Source organism: Anas platyrhynchos, chromosome 5, assembly GCF_047663525.1.
Source record: "Anas platyrhynchos isolate ZD024472 breed Pekin duck chromosome 5, IASCAAS_PekinDuck_T2T, whole genome shotgun sequence".
Taxonomy (NCBI): domain Eukaryota; kingdom Metazoa; phylum Chordata; class Aves; order Anseriformes; family Anatidae; genus Anas; species Anas platyrhynchos.
In genome coordinates, this window is record NC_092591.1 from 41091666 (window position 1) to 41116984 (window position 25319).

General features: G+C 35.7%; 1 long non-coding RNA gene across 1 annotated transcript in view; it reads left to right on the forward strand.

The window, feature by feature from the left end:
• LOC139998551 (uncharacterized) overlaps nucleotides 1-25119 on the forward strand; it is a 33063-nt gene extending 7944 nt beyond the window's left edge. The window contains exons 2-4 of the long non-coding RNA XR_002401983.4: nucleotides 2996-3152; nucleotides 3312-3368; nucleotides 4838-25119. This is a non-coding gene — a long non-coding RNA (uncharacterized lncRNA). The remainder of the gene's footprint in view (nucleotides 1-2995; nucleotides 3153-3311; nucleotides 3369-4837) is intronic.
• Nucleotides 25120-25319: the final 200 nt, after the last annotated feature.

Consider the following 25319-nt stretch of genomic DNA (forward strand, 5'->3'; position numbering starts at 1 on the left):
ATTTCTAATCTAAATATACCCTCTTTTAGTTTAAAGCCATTACTCTAAGTGCTATCATTGCACTTACCTGGTAAAGAGTTCTGCTTTCTTGTGAAAAAAATAACATGAAGATGAAATTACAAGCTGAGGAGCTACTCTTCCTTCATGAACCTTCATGAATATCCTGCAAAAGCAGGGGAAAGAGGAAAGAATATTCATTCTGTCTGAGGAAAGAATATTCATTCTCTGGCTAAATTGTCCAGAAATGAATAGACTCCTGTCAGTAAATGTTTAATGACACATCTTTGTGGATCAATATTTAGTGATCCAAATCACTAAATCAAAACCACAGACCAATTATATAAACTTCTATAAATTTTATAAATTATTTTTATAAAATTATATAAATATATATTAAGAAAGAAACAATCAAAAACAAACAAACAAAACCAACAGAATAATTTGAACTACCTCTTCTATTCTTGTGATTTTTTTCCCCCTTAATATCTAAACAGAACTTCTTTTTGTAATATCTAAACAGAACACGTTGCACCTTGTATCTGTTTCCTATTGTCCAGGGAAGTGGTGGAGTCACCATCCCTGGAGGTCTTTAAAAGACGTTTAGATGTAGAGCTTAGGAATATGGTTTAGTGGAGGACTGTTAGTGTTAGGTCAGAGGTTGGAATCGATGATCTCTTCCAACCTAGAAATTCTGTGACTGTGATTCTTTGCACTTCCAAGTATACAGACTAAGTCAGGTTTGTCTTCTCTATAGCTTCCCATTAGGTAACTGAAGGCAGAAATAATACTTCCTCTCTACCCTCTTTTCCTAAGACTGAGCAAACCTATCTCTCTCAGCCTTTTTCCGTAAGTCAAGTTATAGCTGTAAGAGTTCAATCTAGTTCAACATTTTTTTACAATATTTAAGATTTCAATGTACATCCAGGTCACCGGTAAAATACCAGTTAATGTGGTGATTGCTGGTGATCCGACTGAGCATATTCCTGATCCTAAAGTCCCTTAGTTCTTGTTTATTTTATTTTATATTATTTTATTTTATTTTATTTTATTTTAATTTTATTTTATTTTATTTTATTTTAATTTTATTTTATTTTATTTTATTTTATTTTATTTTATTTTATTTTATTTTATTTTATTTTATTTTATTTTATTTTATTTTATTTTTTAGTCATACATACTGGTCAACATGTATGTTACTAGTGCTGGGGCACAGATTTTGGACATACTCTTTAGTTTCTTTAACATAGGAGTCAAACTACATGCTTTGCTGGTCCAATTCCATGTTTCATAGTTTGGATTAAATATCATTGTGATCTAAATGGAAAATACAGTAGTTTGAATGTACTGCTGCATTCTTTGTTGAGTGGGTTGAATACCAGTCAAGCTGTGAACTTAAGAGACTGAAATTTCATATCCTCCTTTAATCATGCTGCATTCTTTGTTGATGAAGCAATACAACTTAACTGTGGAGAATATTTGCTGATCTGCAAAAGAGTGTGTTTTTGTTGCCAAATATACTTGAGATTCATTGCCAAATATACTAGAAAACAAACAACTAAGATAAAAATGTTTGCAACCCATGACATAGCAAGCACATTAATGGGCACTATGTATCTAAGACTAATAAAGAGGCTTATTCTACTTTCAGATACTCTAGAGAAAACTAGACCTTCAGAGATTTAACTAAATCTATAGCACTCTACATTAAGATCATAAGTTTGGGTCTGTAATTTTATCTTTGGTTGTTATTTACTAGTATATAATAAATTTAGTATATAGAGAATATATATATTGCTATTTACTAGTATATAGTATGTTTAGTATATAGAGTGTATATATATATATATATAAAATATCACTTTGCAGTATAGTATAGTTGCTATGCTGTACTATACTGTATTTGTGTGTTCTGAGACCTGTGGATGAAATATGCTACACAAGCTATTTTTTAATTTCAAAGATATCTGGACTGAGAAACAACATCATGTTGTGCTGATTTCAGAAATTACTTAAATGATAAGATGTGTGCAACCTTAGCTTATGCATGTCAACTGCAACATGTTAGATTCAAAGAAGTGACTAGAACCATGTGACTGAAAAGTGATAGGAAGGTATTTTATAACTTGCTAATGAACAGCAAATTAAATTTGTAAATGTTGTGAACCTATGGAATTATCCAGAAGATGAACAGTTTTAAAATGTTAACTTTTTATCTGAAAGTCTATGTTGTCTTAAAATAAAAGAGACCCTTGAATAGTAGAATAGGAGTATAATAGAAATAGGTTTTATTTTCTTGAAAGTAAAGTGTTATGCTAGAGAGTACAGTATGTTTTCCCCTATACTTACGAGGTATATGTAGGTGAATAATTTGATTAGCAAAATGATTTCTAACTCTGTATATGAAGATGCACTGTAATTCACCAAAAGCAGGAGAGAAGATTTTTTTTAAAGAAAAGAGGAAAGCAAAGAAACTCAGAATAAGTCTATGCACTAACAGTTATGGCTATCAATTGTGGAATTGTGGTTCATTGCTCTTTCAATAAAAACTGCAATGTAAGCACACTACTGACACATCGTATTTGAAATAAGCCAAAATGAATGCAAGTAATAAAGTATCAAAAACTACGGCATTACAGTACTGTAAACTCATACCCTGCAGCAAGAGATAATACAGGATGATATACCAGCTTTTAAATCCAGGTATTTCTTTGGAATACCTCATAATTATTAGACTGGACAGGAAGATTGTAGGACTGGCAGGTAGTATGCATGTCTCTGTATTTTTTGTCAGAGTGCTGATATGTGTATGTTCATGCTGATAACAGTGGTGACAGAAATAGAAAATCCCTAACAGCTTCAGGGAATGAAAAAGAGGGCTGGAGAGTAAAGCTTCCTCCCTCTGCCCTTCTCCACACAATGTACACCACATCAAAAGGCAGAAAGAGCTTCTCTGTTCTCTTCACAGTTAACCCAAATTCCTTTTCATTAATCTCAGACAAATGATCATCAAACAGGCATGGAGCTTTACTCTGTAACAGAGGAATGAGATCTTCACAGCATCATTAACATTCTTTAAAACTGTTTCTTGGATATCAGAAATTCTTGGCGTTGGACCTGTGAAATACATTTTTCCTGTAAGAGCTATGTTTATGGTATGTATCTCAAAATCTGCTTATAAGTGCTTATAACGCTTATAAGAACATTTAGAGGGGAATGACTCAGCAAGAGATAAATCCCATCACACATCACATAACTGATCTGAAAATGTTCATTAGCAGATGTGTAATACTTGCTTTGACACTTTTTGGCAGAGCATCCAAACATTCTAGAATGGACATTCCAGACGGACATTTTTGGCATCACAACAGGTATGTGATACAGGTAGTAGGCATATATCTCCCAGAGACCTGGAAATAGAGATGAACAAGCAGTGATGTGTGGCCTTTTATGGCCTGTTGTGGACATACAATCTTCCAGTGCAAATGCGAATGTAACCTTTGTCCATTGTCCACAGAGAGGTACACACACAAACTGTAGCTGGAAAAAGCAGAGTCTGCAATAGAAGCAGAGATCAAAGATCCATAGCTGAAGAGAAAAATCTGGATACCTTCCTCACCCACCCACCAGCAATAAAAATATCCCCAAACAAACAAAAAAACATTCTAACTACAATAAGATTCAAGGTTAAAAGCTTTAAAGCTCTTCAAGCACTTCCAAGTTTGGTCTGAAATTGATTTAATTTAACAGGGCTGTTTTCCATACTAGAATGCATTTATATATGTTCAGATGATCTGAAGTTAAAAAAAGATTGGGGTTCAGACTCCCTCTTCAGCCTGGGTTCATATTTCACAGGCAAAATTCAAATTGCCTTGCCTGTGGACTAACAGATGGAGTTAATCTACTACTGTAGGAAACTACTTGCAAAACACACAGGCAAGCCAGCATCCATGCCCATTTTTGTATGAAACTACCACACACAGCAGCAGAGAGGAAACTTTTATCTTAAGAAATTGGCACTAGGATTCATGAAACTAAAAGGGTTTCTATCAAGAGATAGAAAGTTTTAGTACCATAATATTACTTCATAAAAAGAAAACTGTCTGATTTCATTTACACAAACGTTTATTTCAGTCAATCTAAACTGTTTCTGAAGGTATTTCAAAAAGACAAAATAGTTGCCTTCTGTAGAATATTTTGCTTAAAAAAAATTGGAAACAAGCTGATACACAAAATAAGGAAAAAAATGTATGATCTGTATTTTTGTTCTGCAGTCTTTACCTTATACATGTACTTCCATGTATTTTAAGGAAAAATAAAATAAATCACTCATTGATTAGGAATAACAGAATAACTGTGGAATAACTGTTTTTGTTTGTTTGTTTGTTTGTTTGTTTTTCTCTTTAGAGGAAAAGAACAGAAGCTACCACTTAATTTTCCTTAGTGTCTTGGTGCCAAATTAATAGTCATCTTGAGAGATTAGTTGTGCTGGTTATTTGTTAAAGAAACTGATTACAGGGGTATTATGGGTGCAGTTAATGTTCAAGCCATACGGAAACATGAATATCTCTTCCAAACTCTCTCTACTAGCAATATTCCCAATTTCTCCACCTTCACAAATGGATCCTCCAATTTTCAGGCAGAGTAGGTTAGATAGGAGAAAACATCCTCTGTTTTTTTATTTATGAAACCAAAAGTTCGGCTTTCGGATTATGTACGAGTAGAATGGTAAAGGTGTACTGATGTTTGGAGAATAATTATGGTCTTCTGTTTTAATTAATAGCTTAGTTGCATTGAATTGTCTTCTGAATACTACCTTATATTGCTATTCTTTCTACAGAAAATATCATCAACATATGAAGAGGAAGAAGAAAAAGACATGTAAAGATACAGTTAAAAGCACGACATGTACGTTAGATTAAAAAAAATAAATGCACACACACACACACAAAAAAAAGTCAGGAACTGCTAAATTGGTGGTTGCCTATGTACTCTTTTACTCTATGTAATCTCTCCCATGTGTCTGTCCCATGTACTGAATGAGGCAGGGGTCCTGTGGGAAAACAAGATGAGAGCATGTAATTAAAGACTCTATCATAATGCATATGCATATAACACTACATTGCACACACAATGTGTGGTTCATTTTCTTTCTCATCCTGTCCCTGCAGAGAAGATGAGAGAGAAAATGAACTACACATGACAGATGCTAGCAACATCAGTTAATGCATTTTTAGAAGGCAGTTAGATACTAAAGTTGTTTAAAAGATGTTGAAGATGAATAGAATAGAATAGAATAGAATAGAATAGAATAGAATAGAATAGAATAGAATAGAATAGAATAGAATAGAATAGAATAGAATAGAATAGAATAGAAAATGGAGAGAAGAGGACAGAAGGGGAGGGGAGTGGAGGTGAGGGGAAAAGGTATGTTGGTTTTCTGGAGTGCTAAAGAAAAATTTAATGTAGAAAAATTAAATCTTATGGATAGTACATTTTTGAAGATGAACCTTTTCTATGATTATCCTTTCACTACTTAAATAATATATATATTAAATTCATTCTATAAAAGATACATAAACTACATATTTACATGAAACTATGGGGGAAACTATGACTAAAGAGAGAGATAGACAAAAGAATTTGTGAAACCTATTATCCCATATTATATGATGCATTCTCAGGGAAATTCATCAGTTTACTACATATTGCAAAGCCGCAAAAGACCAGATAAAAATACATTCTCATTCTGCTCTCGTGTGGTGCCGTTTTGTTTGTTTGTTTGTTTGTTTTTTCCTCCTGTATTTTTCCACTATTTCAGTTCTTTGCCATGTCTTTTACTGTTTGTTCTTCCAGTTAGGAAGTTTTGCAATTGTCTATCTCCCACCACCACCACCTTTTCTTTTTTTTTTTTTCTTCAATTCCCCTGTCCTATTTTTTCTCTTCTTCATTTGTAGTAATTTTATTTTTGCTGTGATGTACTTACCAATAGATGTACTTCATGCAGTATTTCAGACATTTCCGGAACAGTTGTCACTTGGATAATTATGAAAGTATAAAGGACAAGATAAATAAATATACCGGGTATATCAGAGTTTGTCCAGTTCTGGGTTATTTCACAGTAACCAACTGAACAGCAGAAACATCAGAATCTACCTACTATCCCATAAATAGTCTTGAAGGAACTCTTACTTTGCCCTATTGGGATAGTGATTCTGCCATTCTATGCAGCCTAGTACTTCCATTGTGAGTTATGGCTATAGTGAAATAAAGCAGTTTCTTCATGATTACTCCCTGAGTAGAAACTCTTGCATTAGATATTGTGCTTCTCCAGGTGATGTGCTTCTCCTTATGCTTCCATGAAAACTGGATTCATCTGGTCTCATGCAGAAATATATCCAAATGACTAATGATTTCATGTGCTTCATTTTTCTTGTAAAAGTTCATAAATGTGCCTATGCTTAGGATATCATGTTTCTTTAAGTCTTGGAATACACAAAGTTAATACATCAAAAGACCAAGCTTTAGAAAACAATCTATTTTCCTTGCAATATACATTTAGTTTTATTTTTTACTGTGAGTTTATTTGTACTGGGAGTGTCTGAAATATTTTATACCTGCACCTACATATAAATGTGATGAATACATTCAGAATAATCCAACATAAATCCAAGTTTAAGAGAGAGCATAATCTCAACTTTTTTTGTTTTTGTTTTTGTTTTCAAATAGTTGAAATAGTTGCAGTATTAGGCAATTCCAGTGAAAAAATATTTAGCTGTCATTGTAAATATTACATTGATAAAGAAATCTATACACTAGTACGGTCTGCAATTCATCAAGTGCTTAAGTATATATTCTATTTAAATAGCAGTGACGATCTAAATATGGTCAGGATTCAGGAGCTAGAAGTTAGTCTCACGTGTTTCCAATGCATGAGCTAAAGTCCAATGTAATGTGATAAAAATATTCCCATCACCTTTGATGGACTGTAGATCAAGCTCAGGCTAACTGAAAAACATCTTGCAAATGAAAAACTTCTAGAGGAAGTAAATTGCTTTCACTATGGAATTGGAATATTTTTCAGGATGTCAAATAGTAGCTACTACAATAAATGATAAATAAGTAAAGGTAAACTAATAAAGCAGAGCCCAGGTGCTAAAACAAACAAACAAACAAAAACAAAACATAGAAACAAGAAAAAGAAAAACAACACATAAAATAAAGTAACTTCTTAAGTTCGATGCATTCATTGTGTGACACAGTTGAAAATTAATTAAGCTTTTAATCTTTAACTAGCATATAGACTTAAAAGTAATTATTTAAAGCCTAAACTTGCATTAAATGTTAAAATATTTGATTCCTTTTCACAATTATAATTCTTCTCTAAATACAGACCTACTTGGCATACTAGTTGTGTATTTTATAGTTTTCAAATGAATTTTAAAAGCTTGCCTTTTCAGAGCAAAGAATCTAACCACCACACCAGGGAATCCATGCCTGCCAGCCTCTCCATATGTTCCCTACATTCATAAGCCCTCTTGCTTAACAAATGTAAATACAGTTCTAAACCAAGTTTTCTCTCAAATGAGCACACAGTAAAGATCAGTGTCAGTGAAGAGAAAAGAAAGGAAAGACTTTTCCTTAGTCTATTGCTGTCCAGCTTTGAACATTGTCTTATACTTAAATTTTACAAAAGTGACTGCATAAGATTAAGAAGCAGATGCTACCTAAGGGCAAAAAAATTGCCACTTATATATATCTTGCCGCTTGCCACTTATATACACCTTACTCTCTGAGTGAACCTTTTAAGTCAAGCATCTTTTTTGACTTCTGTCTGTCAAGTAATATTTTGATATCACTGGACATGTTACAGAATGATGAGTGAGTCTAGAACAAAATATTACTGAGTGTAGTTCAGTCATGGGAATATGCATATAGAGGAGTTGCCAGTGTCTCAGATACTGGTGATCAGATACTCACAGGAGGTTTCCAGTGAAATCAAAGGCTATTAATATCAGCAGCTCCTTCTCAGGGTTACTCAGGTAATTCTGAATTGATTCTGGGTAATAAATTAGCTCTTATAACAAATGATATAACATACACAACAGCATATAACATACTCATATGTTTCTGAAATATTTTAAATATTGATTTGGGAAATTGCAGAGGATTAAAACTTAAAACTGTGTCTGGTAAAGATGTTGAAATTAAACTTTAGAATAATAAAACACCTGGAAGATCATCTAACAAGAATGGCTAAACCAGTATGTTTTCTAACAACAGAGGATCAATCTGTTCACTTTCTTTGAATGAAGAAGAGAAAATCATCTGGTATAATATATTTAGTCTTTTAAAAAGCATCTGACAAGGTCTCTTACTATAAGCTGCTAAAACAAAATAGTCATGGGACGAGATGCAAATGTTATGTTAAGAGACCAGGAAAAAGAGAAGCAAATGACAACTTTAATCAAGAAAAATGATTTTTTGAATAATATATATATTAATGAACAGAAAACACAGTGATAGATGAAAATCAGCAGTGATAACATAAAGAACATCTAACACAGAAGGGAGACACTTTAAGTGCTCATACCACTCACATGCTTCTGAATTAATCATATCAGCTCAGGAAATGAACCCCAGCATCACTGAAAATGAACCTCATCACTGAACCAGCATCACTGAAATGAACCTCAGCATCACTGTAAACAACTCAATGAAGACTTCACTTCAATGTGCAATGGTACTCAGCAAGCACATACTGGATATGTGAGAGAAGTGGTAGTGAATAATGTGAAATTGTGTAAATACCATTATATACACTTTTATTTATAAATTATGTTTTTTTTTTTTTCTTATATCTAAAATGTTTTTGTGGGTCAAATGATTTCTGTGACTTCAGAAAACTTAGAGACAATTAAGACAACAAATAGAATTTGTAAATGGAAAATACTTGTATGAAAGAGTGGTGAGATTTGGGCTTTTTTATTTTTGAAAAAAAAAAATGTTTTAATCAAGTTGTGTATGGAGAAGACAGTTTGAGGGTCTCTGTTTCACAACAGATGAAAACAACATTGTTCAGAAGTGGGAAGAAGCAATTAAAAATCTGTTGCTAAAAATACCCTTCCCATTTAACACATAATCGCACTGTAGAACTCACCGTAAATATGTCACCAAGGCCAAAAAAACAGTGAGACTGAAAATTTGCCTGAAATTAAAAGGTATAAACAACTAACAGATTGGTATGAGTTAAAATCTTTGCTCTTCAGCACTTAATCTAAATTCTTAACAGTAGTGATTAGGATGCAGGAAATCTGCCCTATGTCTGATTATTGCACAGTATTATATTTACCAGATGTCATTCAGGCTGCTCATGCAGAAAGCTCAAATTGTGCAGGACACCTGTGGGCTTGCAACCCAGTTGTGAGCTTCAAATGGCCACTGCTTAGGAGTGGTAGAAATTAAAATTTCCTGCTGAAGATGGAAAAACATTGTGGAAAATGAAGGGACTCACTCATCTTCAGAAGAAGGTACGGGATGCACTGGTTTTCCTTATAATCACATTCGTGACCTCACAGATAACATCACTGTAGAAGAAATTTAGAGTTTTACACATCATTTCATTTCAAACTGTCAGCTTCATAAAGCACCCATAACAGTATTTGAAGTCTGAATGTATACATGATGATGGCCAAGTTTTGTCCTCTTCCCACTAAAAAGAAGGTTGTTTCAGTGAGTTGTTTGACTTCAGAATTTTCCTTTGGATGTACATCAGGAAACAGATCCAGAGCAGAGGCAATGTGACCAGTTTGGACTGACTGGCCATTGCATAGAACTGATATTGAATGGAACTAGTCAGTGAATGACAGAGGTAAATACTGTAAAATTCACACTGCAGGTATGGTGGGAGCCATGCTGCCTCTGTCACAAGAACAGAGCAAATGGCTTGGCAAGCTCCACCATGAAAAAAGGCATTGTCCTCTCCTTGAAAAACAGTTAACATCAAGGGGCACCTGTAAAGTATACAGGAGAAGCACTGGCTGTGATACAAGTCCAGAAAAACAGGAATTAAAACCTTTAACATCTCATGTTGATAAAATTTAACCCAGCGAAAATCTTACTCTAAATAAATATATTTATGGCTGAACTGATTAGGGTCTCAAAATCTTGAACTGTCAAATACATTGAGAATATAAGCAGAAAAATCATTTCATTTTTTTTAATATGTAAAAATTTTGCAGTATTTAGAAAGCCAAAACATTTGCCCATGCTCACACATTTGTTGTATTTGGAAATGTTCCTTTTGGTCATTAGGGCCCTCTGCAAAGCAGTAGTGCATGGGTGCTCCCTACCCTGCATTCTGTATGCTGGGCCACCACCTCCCTTCCTGCTGCATGCACATCACAGAGGTTATATTAAGAATACCCAAGCAAATTCAAGACTAGTCAAAAATTCTCCAGGGCTACATTCTGTGGCCAGTTCTCTTCAATGTTTTGGTAAATGGTCTATTTGTAAGACTCAAATGCATTCTAAATTTGCAGATGGTACTAAATTAAGAGCTGTTGACTTCCTCAAGGGTGGAGATACCATGCAGAGAGATCTTGACAAACTACGGGGCTGGGCAATTACCAAGTTTAACAAGAACAAGTGCTGGAACCTGAAGCTTGGAGGGCAAAACTCTAGATTTCAGGATTTCAGGAAGTGTTTGGACAACGCTCTGACATATGGTTTGGTTTTGGGGTGGTCCTATGTGGAGCTGGGAGCTAGACTCGATGATCCTTGTGGGTTCCTTCCAACGCAGGATGTTGTGTGATTCTGTATTGGCTGCTCTTAGACCTTGACACAGGGGAAGCAGAACGGTTAAAGTGGCTGTTAGCTTCTATATAAAATTCAGTATGAATAAGGGTGACTGTACAAATTCTTTATATTATTAATTCTTAACTATAAGCAAAGTGAGAAAACCCTTTTCAGTGTGACCATATGAAAAAACAAATTAAGAAACTCATCCTGTGAATGCTGTTGATTGTATAGGTTAAAGAGCAGCTACTTAAAAATAACTGCTAGTGCGCAAAGAATTGTAACTATGCCTGCGTTTGTAAGACTGGGCTCCAAACTGGTAATTCAAGTGCAGTGTAAGAAAAAATGTAGTAGTGTCACAACATAATTATTACATAGCTGTATTATAAACATCGTAAATCATTACTGAGCATGCTAATATATCAGTGTTAATGTATTGTTATTTGCTGTACAATCAGAGTAAAAAAGATAAAACTATTTTGTGGAAACCAATGCCAGCCAATAAGGAGGGTAACAAAATAACTTTTAGAAATTAAGCACTTATTTCTACTCTAAATCTTATGAAATAAGTTGTGTTCCTTCCCCCACTCCCACTCCCAGAACTGTCAAAGCAGTATATGCTTAAATTATAGTCAAAGCTCACAGTCTTGTCAGCATGGGTCCTCAGAGGATTACATTCTTTGAGGAAGTCAACCTACGTTGAGTTTATGTTTCTCTAACTTTCTGAGAATCTGGAATTGCCTAAAAGACTCAGCATTGGATGAAGAAAACCAAAAGGCCCATTAAGAAATGGCATCAACCAACATACAAAGAAGGGATTTTTATTGGTATTGTGAACATTTCAGGCATTATGACAGAATCACAGAAATTGTCTAGGTTGGAAGAGACCTCAAGATCATCGAGTCCAACCTCTGACCTAACACTAACAAGTCCTCCACTAAACCACATCGCTAAGTTCAACATCTAAACGTCTTTTAAAGTCCTCCAGGGATGGTGACTCCACCACTTCCCTGGGCAGCCCATTCCAATGCCTCACAACCCTCTCAGTAAAGAAGTTCTTCCTAATATCCATCCTAAAACACCCCTGGTGCAATTTGAGCCCATTCCCCCTCGTCCTGTCACCAGGCATGTGGGAGAATAGACCAACCCCCACCTCACTACAGCCTCCTTTAATGTACTTATAAAGAGCTATAAGGTCACCCCTGAGCCTCCTTTTCTCCAGGTTGAACAAACCAAGCTCCCTCAGCTGCTCCTCGTAGGACTTGTTCTCCAGAACCCTCACCAGCTTCATCACCCTTCTCTGCACTCTTTCTAGCACCTCCATGTCCTTCTTGTAGCAAGGGACACAAAATAGTACTCGATGTGCGGCCTCACCAGAGCCAAGTACAGGGGGACAAGCACTTCCCTAGACCTGCTGGCCACACTGCTTCTTATGCAAGCCAGGATGCAATTGGCCTTCTTGGCCACCTGAGCACACTGCTGGCTCATATTCAGCCAACTATCCACCAATACTCCCAGGTCCTTCTCTGCCTAGCAGCTTTCCAACCACTCATCTCCCAGCCTGTAGCTTTGCTTGGGGTTATTGCTCCCCAGGTGCAGGACCCGGCACTTGGCCTTGTTGAACTTCATACAGTAGACCTCAGCCCATCGGTCCAACCTATCCAGATCCTCCTGCAGAGCCTTTCTACCCTCGAGCAGATCGACACATGCACCTAACTTGGTGTCATCTGCGAACTTACTGAGGGTGCACTTGATCCCTTCATCCAGATCATTGATAAAGATATTAAATAGGACTGGTCCCAGTACTGAGCCTTATAAACCAGAGCACCAGATTATCTGCCCTCTGGTGGGGAACTGTCATTGACTTTCTGTGTTGGTAGGCATAGACTGGCTTTTACCGCTTGATTTTACACATGAATCATCATATGTCAAAAGGACTCTACAGGGCTCTCCTTTTCAGAGAAGTACATTGCTTGGCCTATCTGTGGTGTACATTGAAGAAAATAAAAGAAAAAAGATATTTTATTTGTAGGTGAGACATATGCATGATTTTAATTCCATTTGCTCATTTCATAATAGGTCTGAATATTTTCATGTTTTTTCCTGTTACTTTTTTTTCTTCCTATTTTGAAGAACTGTTTTTCCCTGTAGTCTGGCTGAAGGAAAAATTGAGGACTCAAGTCAATTGTCATTTTCATTAATCTGAACTACAGAGTAGATGGCAGAGCTGGAAAGGAGTATAATAACATAGGACAGCCAAGTATTGTTAGTACAGGCAATAAGAAAACTAGTAATTCTATTATTTTACTACATACAGATATTTTAAAAATATATAGGTAGTGATAACATTTATAGTTTAATGCAGTTGAGCAATAAAGCAGAAACATGATGGAATTGGCAGATAAGTTGCTTAGAGTCTAACACAACCATAACTTCATTAACAGCTCTAAGGTGCTGTAGGTGCAAGATTTACAGGCTCAAGTTCTGCAATTGGGTATACTAAACAATTACTAAGACGTAAGAGTTTATCTATGCAGTTATAGATGTTACACTTCTGATTACTGAGACTGCAATTTTAGAAACTGGTTCAAATTGTACATTCTCCAGAAATAATTTGCATTCTTGCATTCTCACTTTTCTTTCTTTTAAAAATAATAATCATTTAAAAAAACTCAAAGGATATTTTTTTTTCTTTAATAGTCTGCTATCAAATCTGAAAATAATTATACCTGGCCATCTAAGTATACATTATGTGGCCTGCAATGAGCAATATGTGATATTTTCAGAATACAAAAAGTTACTACCATCAGACAATTTCCAGAATAAAGATCACAGTTTTGCAGTTGTGGATCAAATTCAGTTTTGATGGTAATCCATACTTCCCCCGGAGTTTGAGTAGCATGAATATTGAGGTCCAAAAAAAAAAAAAAAAAAAAAAGAAATTCCTGCCAGAACTGTTAGAATGTTAAATAATTCTGTTTATTATTATTATTACCCAATAATTCTTTTCAAATTAAATTTTCAATGATTGCCAAAATTCTTTCGTCAGTAAATGTAGTGCCACTGGTTGAAAAATCTGAATAGAAAACAGTGCCTCAGCGCAACAATCAATCCTAAAATCTCACAGTTCATTTACATATGGAAATTCTTACACATTGAGTAATGGCATATACATGCACACCACTAGTTGCCCTAGCTTTCCCTGAAGGCACTGGTAGCATGCAGTGTTGTACCTTTATTCTCCCTGTGTAAGATTTATCTTAAAAGAAGAATGAAAAGTGTGTTGTGCTAACAACCAACCTTCAACTCCCCAAAATTCCTTACATACACATCTTTGAATATTTTTTGTTTGTTTGTTTGTTTTTAAGTAAAATATTGTCTTTTGAAACCTGAAAAGCTGAAATGGTGTTAAAAGTCACAAAGAATTTTTGTTGATTTTGTTGATAAATCCACCAGTATAATACTGATCTACAACGAATCACAACCAGATTTTGCCTTCAATATTTTGTGATCTTTCACTTCCTCAAAAGCAAATATAGGAATGTCAGCATAATATAGAAAGACATTTTACTTACCTAAGGAAAACAGGTGTGCATCAATTAGTTTACAGTTGGAGGAAATCTTATGAGTAGTTAAGAAGATCTTCAGCAACTAGATGACTTGTGATCAGTAACCCTGTATTTGGAAACAAAAACTTAAAGCAAACAATATTATTTAGAATTGTAAGTGCCAATCAATCTTATCTCTATGGAGCTGATCAGCCTTTCTTTACCAAACTTTTGATAACTTTAACAGTTATCGAAAAAAAATTGATCCCTTCATAAAGTTTTACTTATATCTTCAGCTGTTAATTCTGGCATGGAACAGTGTAAGTGTTACATTTCCGACATAGTTGTATCTGCTATAGCTGAAATACTATTTTCCTATCCATGTATAATCTAAAAGTCTAGTAATATTACTTCTGTAAAATATGAACAGAATTGCAAGATGGTTTTATCCACAAAAGCAGATGGTACGTCAGAATACATTAATGATGAATGTCTCTGTGAGAAGATTAGAGAAATCAATTGTTTCTTTTTGAAAAATGTAAACCTTTGCACAAGCACTTATCCTAATTTGCATCAATGGTTTTACTGGCAAAGATCTTTTCCGTTGGCAGGTTTGTGAAATATGGTTAGGATTGAAATATGAAATATGAAATATGTTTAGTATTTTTAAGTCAAACTTATTGTAGATTGGGCCGCAGTCATAGCAATATGAAAAATATACACATATTTTAAAGTACACATACTTTTCTTTGTTATCTGAAGAATTTTGTATTCAAAGAGAAAAACTGTCCAAAGCAAAATGTTATGTCTGAGATGAACTGAGGAAGGAATAAAATACCACAGCATCTTTGTGGTATGCTAAGTATTCTGTTGCTCTTGAAGTTACCACAGTGAACTGTCCTGAAGCATCCTCTTCAATTTATTAAGTGTTGAGTTGCTAAAAATTACTTTCTAAAAATCTATCTTTAATAGTACTGAATATTTAGCAAGTACTAGTAATAGGGAAAACATACTAATATTCTCCTAAGGATAAGCAAAGTAGTATTAGTGAAAAAAATAATAGATCTTTGCACATGATCAGCTCAGTGAAAAGGTATCTCTACTTACAGTTTAACAATATTGTCTTGTTAGGCTGAGAAACAGGTATTTTCAAAGGTACAAGTTGTGGTTATATGGTTATAGATGCATAACTTCCTTTTTGCATATCCCCATAGATTTTTTCTGGAGCAGTAGTTCTTTCCCTCTCACATGTTCAAGATCATATACCTATTCTTCTTATATCAGAAAGAAAAGAAACTACAGGCACAAATCTGATTCTGTTACAGCTTTTTCCAGCTCTCATTGGTTTCACTAGAAGCTGGAAGAGGACACATAAGCATAACTAAGGCAGAAATGTAAGAACAAATAGCCAACATTTTGCCTTAAAAATAATATTTTCTTTTATGTTTCCCAATCTTATAATCACTTCTAGAACTTTAGGTTCCTCCATTGTATAGGACTGACCAAGAGTATCACTTAGAAAAAATTAGCTGGTTTTCAGTAGAATGCCACACAGTTTCATTTGATATTTGACTTAATCCTTTCTCAAATATGTAAATTTTTTATCTTACAATTCTACTTCAGAGGATTCTGCCTTGCTTTGACTGACATTTGTCATGTAGATATGGTAGAGAAAGATTATTTATCTTGACAGCAGGCTGATGACAAAACATCTATACTATGATTAAGCTCATTTCTAGATTAGAAAGATTGCACTAGCAGTTTCTGCAGCTGGTGTCTCTGTGACAGTTGTAGTTATCTTAGCCTACATTTCAGTGTTTTGCATTTTTTGCCAAAGAATACCTGAAGATTTCTGCTTTACAGACTGCATAAATTCATGATTACTTTCATGACTACATTAAAAAAAATGACCAGCAGTAGCATGACCTGTAGGATTTATATTTTTTTTATTATGATATCCTGCTATTTGTATTCAATTTTAATGGAAATTTCATTTTGATTGTGGTCTTGAAATTGACAGCAAGTTTATAGGATTAGGCCTGGGTTTGTCCTTTTATTTTCCGATTCTAAAAACTTTAGACATCTTAGCCTTAAATTTTAGAAGTCATACTTTAATTTTTATAGTATTCAGTGTGCTGAATAGTTCAGCAAGTGAAGGCATATTCTTGGGAATAAAAAAAAAAAAAAAAGATGGCAGGTTGGGTTGCCTGTCTATCAAAACATGGCTGCAAAAGGTAGAGGTTTTAGGAAGGTGTATTTTAAAATAAAAAACTTAGGGAAACTTGAATTTTAAGAGTTGGGTTATAATCTGAAGAAGTAAAGCTAGAATTAAGACCTCATCTATTTTCTACAGAGGTTAAGGTCAAAGAGGAATTATTAGGATAACTGAACAGGACCATTCTTCAACAGGAATTACTAACCATGTTAGTGTTTTATAGATGTTACTAAGTAGATCATATGGCAATACAGATTGAACTTAAGTGTCATTCAAAACCAATACATATGATAAGGAAACACAAGGGGGATGGCATAGAGAGCCCTTGTGGGGGATTATACAATTATACAGCTTGGGGAAGGATGTAGACTGTAACTTTATCAGTTTAGATCTAACCTATAAGACTAAGCTATGTACCTTCCTAGAGACAGAGCTTGTAGAGGAATACAGAAGCATTCTGCAGCACTGTCTGTACTACTGCTGCACCTGCTAGTGCTCAAGCAAGCCTAGCCTACAGCTGGGGTAGATGCTGTATGGTCTTTGCACCAGAAAACAAATGAGTAGCAGTTTGTATCACTGAAGAGTTGGTTCAGGAAGAAAGGGTGGTTCCATTCTTGCACATCTGTTAGGATGAGCACCTTTTCCTTTTATGTTCATAGGCTTATATCAAACCAGCTACTTCTTTTTTATTATTTTTTATTTTTACTGTTTTTTTTTTTTTTTACATTGGTTTTGTGCTAATAGACATTTTGTGCACTGGCATTCAAACATAAGGTACTTGAGGCAGTGCTTTTTTTAATAAGGCAGTGGTGTGTCCCCATGGCTCTTGTTAGAGAATCTTTTGCTCTTAGCCCAGAAAAAAATCAGTGAGACAGTCCAAACCTGCAGACCAGAATATCCAGAAAGGTTTATACATGCAAAGACAATTGCTTTTAATTCATATATTAGGAGAAATTTTGAACATTTCACCTGGGCAATAAATCTTCCAGTAGCTTATTTTTCTGGGGAATTATGCCTTACACACCAGCTGTGTGGCCCAGAAAGGAAAAGGAAAAGAAACTTTATACTGTTCCCATTTCCATACTTTACAAATGAAAAATGGCTTGGAGTGAAATAAGGCTTTTAAAGGCCTCTGATGTGACTTAAAGTGGAAGGTATTCAGCTGTATAAAATATGAATAGGCGAACAATCCAACAAGCAATGCCTCAGAGCATCAGAGCCTTCACAAATCAAAATTTCAAAAATGTGTTGAAGTGTCCATTTAGCAATCAGGGACATGTTCAACAGCTCTTCTTGAGTAACTACAGCAAATAGAAGTTATTTAATTTTATAACTACAATATGGCAAATAAATAATACTTCTTTGCTTTCTTATGTTGCAACAGGTTCAAAAGTTCAGCTTCAGTCAATACACAGACTCATCATAGAGTACTGATTATTATACTACTGACAAATGCTGTTAAATGTGAAATATTTTTAATGTACTCATTAAGTAATACATAAAGATTCCTGTAAAGGAGAATCAAAATAGATTCATATGGTATTATTTCATTTATAAATATAGTTTATATATATAGTTATATATGAACTTATATATACATTTTTTCAAAGTTCTTCATTGATCCCATAAAGATATAGACTGAACATTCTTCATTTGTGGTTGCAATTAGAAAAAAGTATACTTCAATTTAATAACGTGTAATGCTGAAAACACCATCTAGACTAATTTGGTCTATTTTATGTAATTCACACAGTCCTTAAACATATAGTGATTTGTTAACTGTTCTTTAAATAAGAACTTCTGTATTAAAACACTCAGATGTGTTTCATTCTGTATGATTCTACCCCCAATGAGAAGCAGCTATAAAAAGTGTTAAAATAAGAGAGTAGAAAACTTTAATTTGGTAGTATGTTACACCTGCACAGATAATAATGAGTACAAAAGATGGATGCAATGAAGATCCAACCCCAGATACTATATATCCCAAAAAATTATCCAATATATCCATCTCTGTCACTCTTCATGTCTTCTCTTTTTCTCAGTGGCTCACCAGACGGTAATGTTCTCCGATCAAATATTCTCTATAAATTGGGAGACCATTTAGCTGATTTATGAGGCTTTTAGCTATTACATACTTACCTACTCAATAAAAGTACTTACATCATATGACACACAAGCTACCTCCACAATCCAAGAATCATTCTTAAATTGACACATACATCAAATTGTAATGTGGTTTCCTGTACCTAATATATCACTTAAGGGCAAATAACAGGCATTCCATAGCAGATATTTTTTATTTCTTCATTAATTGTTCTTTATTTTCTCAGATAGCATTTTTTTTACTCTTGTGGCTTTCTCTTGCACATAAATATATTCTTAATATTAAAAAGAATGGGAGCTGGAAGGTGGAAAGGCAGACAGAGACAGGCTGTGGGAGTGAGAGGATCACAGAGACTAATTTTCTTAACATTTTCTTCCTGTTTTCTGTTTTTCACTTGTAATTAAGTAGCAGTTGATGCTACTATATAATAAAAGGGATGAATTTGAGATAGATTTTGATGAAAATATTTATCTTGTTTGCAAAATAGACTGTTTGGTTTATACCAGAACTAGTAACCTTAGATTAAATGAACATCAGAATGAAATCAGGAATATTTAATTTACAATAACTGCTATTTCTGGCTGGCATGGTCTGCTAAGTGTGCATCTTATTACATTAGAGGAAGTTCTACTATTCAGTATAATTTAGAGCCTGAACTAAAAATGAACAAATAAAGCTTTTGGGTAGTTGTTAAGCAGTAGTCTAAGCTTCCTGTTGCAGCTCAAGTCTAATAATGCTGTCTTGGAGAGTATGAAAATTACGTCTATAGAGATGTATAGATGCTTTATAAAAATAAGTGTAAAAAAAATCCTTTAGTTCTACAGAAAAAAATATGACTTTTATCAGGTGTTTTGTAACCCGTAGGCTTCTGCTTATAACTGTCAGTTTTTCTTTCGGAGTGGCATGAATACAGCTGAACTTATTTCTGAGGGGGCACGATAATTATTTGATCAACTTTAGTCCACAACAGCAGCAATGAGGCTAGATTTAGTTTTCTTAGTATTGCAATAAGACATGGCTATGGCTAACAGACAGTCTTGAAAGATTTGGGAATAAATATATCTTGGAATATCTTGGGAATAAATATATATTTTCTAGCTATTGTATTTCTAAAGCTGGTTAACAAAGACTATAAACAGAGAAGTGATGCAAATACGGAAACTATGGCACAGACACCTGCAAAACACATAAAAGTGAAAGCCTGTAGCATCATTAAACTGTGTTACCATTGATAATCCAGACCTGTGATGGTCTGCTCAAAGATGGATTTCAACCATACATCAAGCATCTGGTTAACTATTACTTTATCTTTTTGTATGTGCTTTCACTCACTACTACCTAATCAGTCTTCTAATCAAGTTCAGGTGCAATAGATAGGCAAGATTTTCTTGGTACTGTATAAAATAGCCCTGCCCAACCTTTTTCTCTGTTGAGCATGGTGATGTGGACAGAGAAGACTTTTTTTTTTCTCTCTTTCTTTAGGCTTTCTATGGTCCATCCCTACCTTATCATCAATTATTGTTGATATACAAGCATTTCTTCAACGCATTTTTTATTTAGCTAAACTTGAAGTAGCTGCCTTATTTCTTTTTTCTTGTGTTATTCTACGTGCTTGACTATGGAAGTAATATCTGTGAAATTATTTCAATGCCTACTATCAGCATGCCCTTTAAACCTATTTGACTATGACGTCTAAAAAAAAATAAGAAAAGTGAAGTTGTTGTTCTTGGGATGGTTAACTGTTAAACAACCAGTGTTTCTAATTATTTGTACTCGCTGTCTTTTGTTCATAGCTGGAACATAAGCTTGATGGAGCAAGAATCTTTTTGTTTGTTGTGTTCCCTTACATAACGCAGAGTACTATGGTACTGCATTTTGACATTTCTCTTATTATGGAAACAATTCTCATATCAACAAATACTGAACATCAACCTGAGTTTTTTAGGTAATGTAGAGTCTGTAAGCAAGAATGGCTGATGATTACCTTTCTTACTACAGCTGCAAAGGTCTAAGTAGTTGCACTGAGAATTAAGGACTGCCCAGCTTGTAGAATCATAGAATGGCTTGGGTTGGAAGGGACCTCAAAGATCATCTAGTTCCAACCCCCCCTGCCATAGGCAGGAATGCCACACCCACTGGATTAAGTTGCTCAGGGCCTAATCTAACCTGGTCTTGAACACCTTGAGATGGGGCCTCCACAACCTCTCTGGACAACCTGTTCCAGTGTCCCACCACCCTCTGAGTGAAGAATTTCCTCCTAATCTCTAATCTAAATCTCTCCTCTTTTAGTTTAAAGCCATTCCCCCATCATCCTGTCACAATCTAATTGAGCAGAGTCATTCTTTTTTATAAGTCCCCTTTAAGTATTGAAAGGCCTCAATGAGGTCTCCACAGATCCTTCTCTTCTCCAGGCTGAACAGCCCCAGCTCTCTCAGCCTTTCTTCACAGCAGAGGTGCTCCAGCCCTTTGATCATCTTTGTGGCCCTCCTCTTGACCTGCTGTAACAGATCAACATCCTTGCACTGGTAGCTCCAGACCTGGATGCAGTACTCTATGTGGGACCTCACAAGGACAGAGTAGAGGGGGACAATCACCTCTCTTGTCCTGCTAGCCATTTCTCTGTTGATGAAACTGTTAGTTATGTCATGAGTCTTCTCTGCACGGAGGGCATGTATGACATTCTTATTGACATAGTGCAGCAAGCCAGACAACCTATAATTTTGCTGGAAGCAGCTGATAATCTTGAAACTGAGCAAGTGCTTTTGAGTTCAGTAGTAATCTGCCACACACATTTCACAAACTGTGATGAAAATGGTATGCACCAATTTTTCTATTTAAGGAAAAACATTCTAGCATAATTAATGAATATTATGCACTAAATTTAATTAAATTGGGAGAAATTAAGTTGCAACATTCTTCACCATATACAAATTTTTACAGGATTCCCGTCTCCATTAGTGATTGTTTTACGTATCAGGTGTGTTCTCACTGAAGTTCATAGAAGCTGCATTAATCTTAGTTGCATGAAATATTACCATAACTTTAAAGGTGACTTTCAAGGTCATATATCTTGACAAAATATTGTAGAAGTGAAAAAAATATTTGGCAGTCTGTTTTGTAGAGTAAGAGTTTATTAAGAACCCAATGGTTAATCATGAATTTAACACATACAATGATTGCCTGCTCTGCCCTCACCTTGTTTCCTATTAATTCAACATCACACCATGACAGTAGAGCAGATTGTCATCACTTCATGGCATTATACATAAAATGTGTTGTTATAAACATTGCATCAAATCAAGATGTAGGATATAAAACTAGAGTAACATGTTTGGCAAAAAGCGATACCTTATCTCTCTGAAAGTTGCTTCTGAATTTAAACATCATTGAAGAGATTTTTGTAAAATCTGTTTATCATTATTCAGTGCTGGAAAGGAGGCAGACCAGAGAAACAGAACATTTTTTTCAGAATCAGGAAGTTACAGTGAGTGTCTTGGAAAGCTACTTGAATACATTGATGCTGGTACAAAAGAAACAGCACCTCGTGAAGCAGAAGAATTAAGTATGTTTCCAGTAAGTAGAAGAGGAACTGTTTATCTTGTTTTCTGGGAAGTTTTACAAGTTCAGGGTTGAGCCCTGAATTAGATAGATGATAAAGAATGGAACTCAAAGTATCTTTATATCTAAATTCTAAGAAAAAAAGTATCAGTCTTGAATTTTCAAAATGAGATGTTCAGATTTGGTTGAAATCCTGAGTTTTTCTGAATCCCTACTGAGTTTTATTTGATTAAGTTTATACTGACTCGCAAAAATAGAAAATAATTTTGAAACATGAAATCAAAATGTGCCATTCCAATGTTGTCCTTATCAAAAATCCCTTTCAACATTTTCTTTTCTAAAATTCATATTCAATGCATTTTATAACATTTCAGTTTTCTAGAACTGAAACAAAACTTCAAACTGTTTAAAAAAAGGCAAAACAAAATCCACCACCAACAACAAAAGAAAGAGAGAAAAAGAATATAAATGAGAGTAAGACTACTACTGTGTAAAGTTACCATAAAATACCTTACTTTAAGATGCATAACCCTGGTATAATTTGGTTGACCAAAAGGATATTTGTAGCACAAAACCAAAACCAAAACAAAACACACACACACACAAAATGCAGCAAGAAGATGGTTCAGAACTATAGGAAATCTTTCTTTGTTTTATTCAGGTTTACTCTAAAAGTTCCTGACTTTTACCATTTTGCTTTAGAAATTATTCCACAGTCTATGTAAAGCTAGGAAAGTATTTTCTGTTATTCTACATAAATTTATACCTACTAAAATTTGTCATCTTTTTCTCATATAATGTTTTAACCCCAGAATTACTTGAGGTAATACATTTTTTATCCAGCTTTTCTTGAACTGAGGTCACAACTCTCAATATTATTATTTTTTTTAAGCTTGAATTGAAATTGCTATTATTTGTCAATATCTTAAGGCACTGAAATGATTCAAACATAATCTGATGCACAAAGGACTGTCTTAGCAAAACTGTATGGAGACATTCACTCACCTCTTTTCCTGATTATTTGATGTCTCTGCAAAGTCTTTTCCCCTTGATCAAAAAAGGATCAATATGTGGAGTTACATTACACAAGATATTTTTCTTGTTAAAAATATAGAGAAAAGGCTCACTTATAATCCCCACTAATTACCAGATGTAAATTGACTTCAGTGACTGTACTTAGGTGAATGGGTTGGAAAGTGGTGTTACTGTGGCTGAACATGAGCTATGCATACAATGGTTGTGCAATGAAATCCAAATTTACCTTCTTAGAAAATAGACTGATGGTATCGCTCATTCACTTTAATATATGGAACTTACCCATGCAAATGCAAACTGCTTGTAGTGGGTTTATGTGGCAAGGTTTTGGTAGCAGGGGGCCATAGGGGTGGCTTCTGTGAGAAGGATCTAGAAGCTGCCCTGTGTTTGGTAAGGGCCCCACTGCTGACCAGAGCTGAGCCAATAAGCGATGTTGTTTTGCGCCTCTGTGAGAGCATATTTAAGACAGGAAAAAAACGCTGCACCACACAGCAGCTGGAAGAGTGAGAGGAGTGAGGAACAGCCTTGCAGGTGCTAAGGTCAGTGAGGAAGGAGGGGGAAAGGTGCTCCAGGTGCTGGAGCAGAAGTCCCCTGCGGCCTGTGGTGATGATGGTGGTGAAGCAGGATGTCCCCCTGCAGCCCATGGAGTACCACGGTGGAGCAAGGTTCCATGCTGCAGCCCGTGGAGGAGACCACAGTGGAGCAGGTGGCCCTGCACTGGAGGCTGCCGCCTGTGGAAGACCCCTGCCGGAGCAGGTTCCGAGCTGGACCTGTAGCCTGTGGAGAGGAGACCATGCAGGAGCAGGTGACCTGTCAGGAGCTGCTGCCCATGGGGGACGTAGGTTGGAGCAGTTTTCTCCTGTGGTACGGACCCATATCTGGAGCAGTTCTGGAAGAGCTGCTGCCTGTGGGAAGCCCACGCCAGATCAGTTCATCAAGGACTGCATCCTGTGGGAGGGACCCCACAGCACAGGGGACGAGGGTGACTGAGAAGGAGCGGCAGAGAAGAAGTGCTGTAGACTGACCATAACCCCCATTCCCCCATTCCCCTGCGCCGCTTGGAGGTGGGGGGGGGGGGGGGGAGAGGAAGGAGGTGGAAGAGGGTGGATGGGGGAGAAGGTGCTTTTGGTTTCTTTCCTTTGTTTCTCACTTCTCTAGCTTGTTAGTAATAAGCAATAAAGCTTACCGTCTCCCTCTGCTGAGTCTGTTTTGTCCGTTACAGTAATTACTGCGTGATCTCCTTGTTCTTATCTCAACCTTTAAGCCCTTTTCATCGTATTTTCTCCCTGTTCCTCTTTGAGGAGGGGGAGTGAGAGAGCGGTTGTGGTGGAGTTCAGCTGCCCACTCAAGTGGAACTACCACACTGCTTCAACTTATAGGTATGAAAAACAGTGGAATAAATTGAAGTTCTCTTCTAGGAAGGTCTTAAAACATAGGGTCTCAGTGAACTCTTTGTATTTTTGGTAGGGAAGTCAGTGTGTTACTTGATTTCCTCTGCAGAAATGGCTGACCATGTGGCGACCACTAGATCAACCGAAAAAATTGCACTGATGGATATTTTATTTGATACTCCCATAACATCTGTCCTAAACTAAAAGATGCTTCTTAGATGGATGTAGCTGAGCATTGCCCTAGTCAGTGAGTGCTGATTTTTCTTCTCAGCCCTCACACTGCTCTGTCCTGTTGACTCAGATGCAAATGTTAGCAGTCCAAACAAATCTTGTTCTTGCTCTGACCAAGAGCTGGTGCAATAACCTGGAGCTTTACACAACCATTTACTCTGGAGTCTGAAATAGTCACAGTGGTTAGGGCAGCAACCCTGACACAACCATTGGATTTTTCCTGGAATTGATCATTGTGGCTGCTCTGAGATGCAGAAAGTACTTTTCTCTCTTTCAGGGCTTCCACCTTTCATCAGGACTTTGTCAGAGCTGTGGTGAGAATTATTTTTCCTGCCCAAGAGTTTTCTTTCCAGTTTAATGTGATAAATTAACATTTCAGCCTGGGTTACTTGCACAGACAGTACTAGGTGAAACAGTATTGTTGGAGATCTGGGATGCACGGC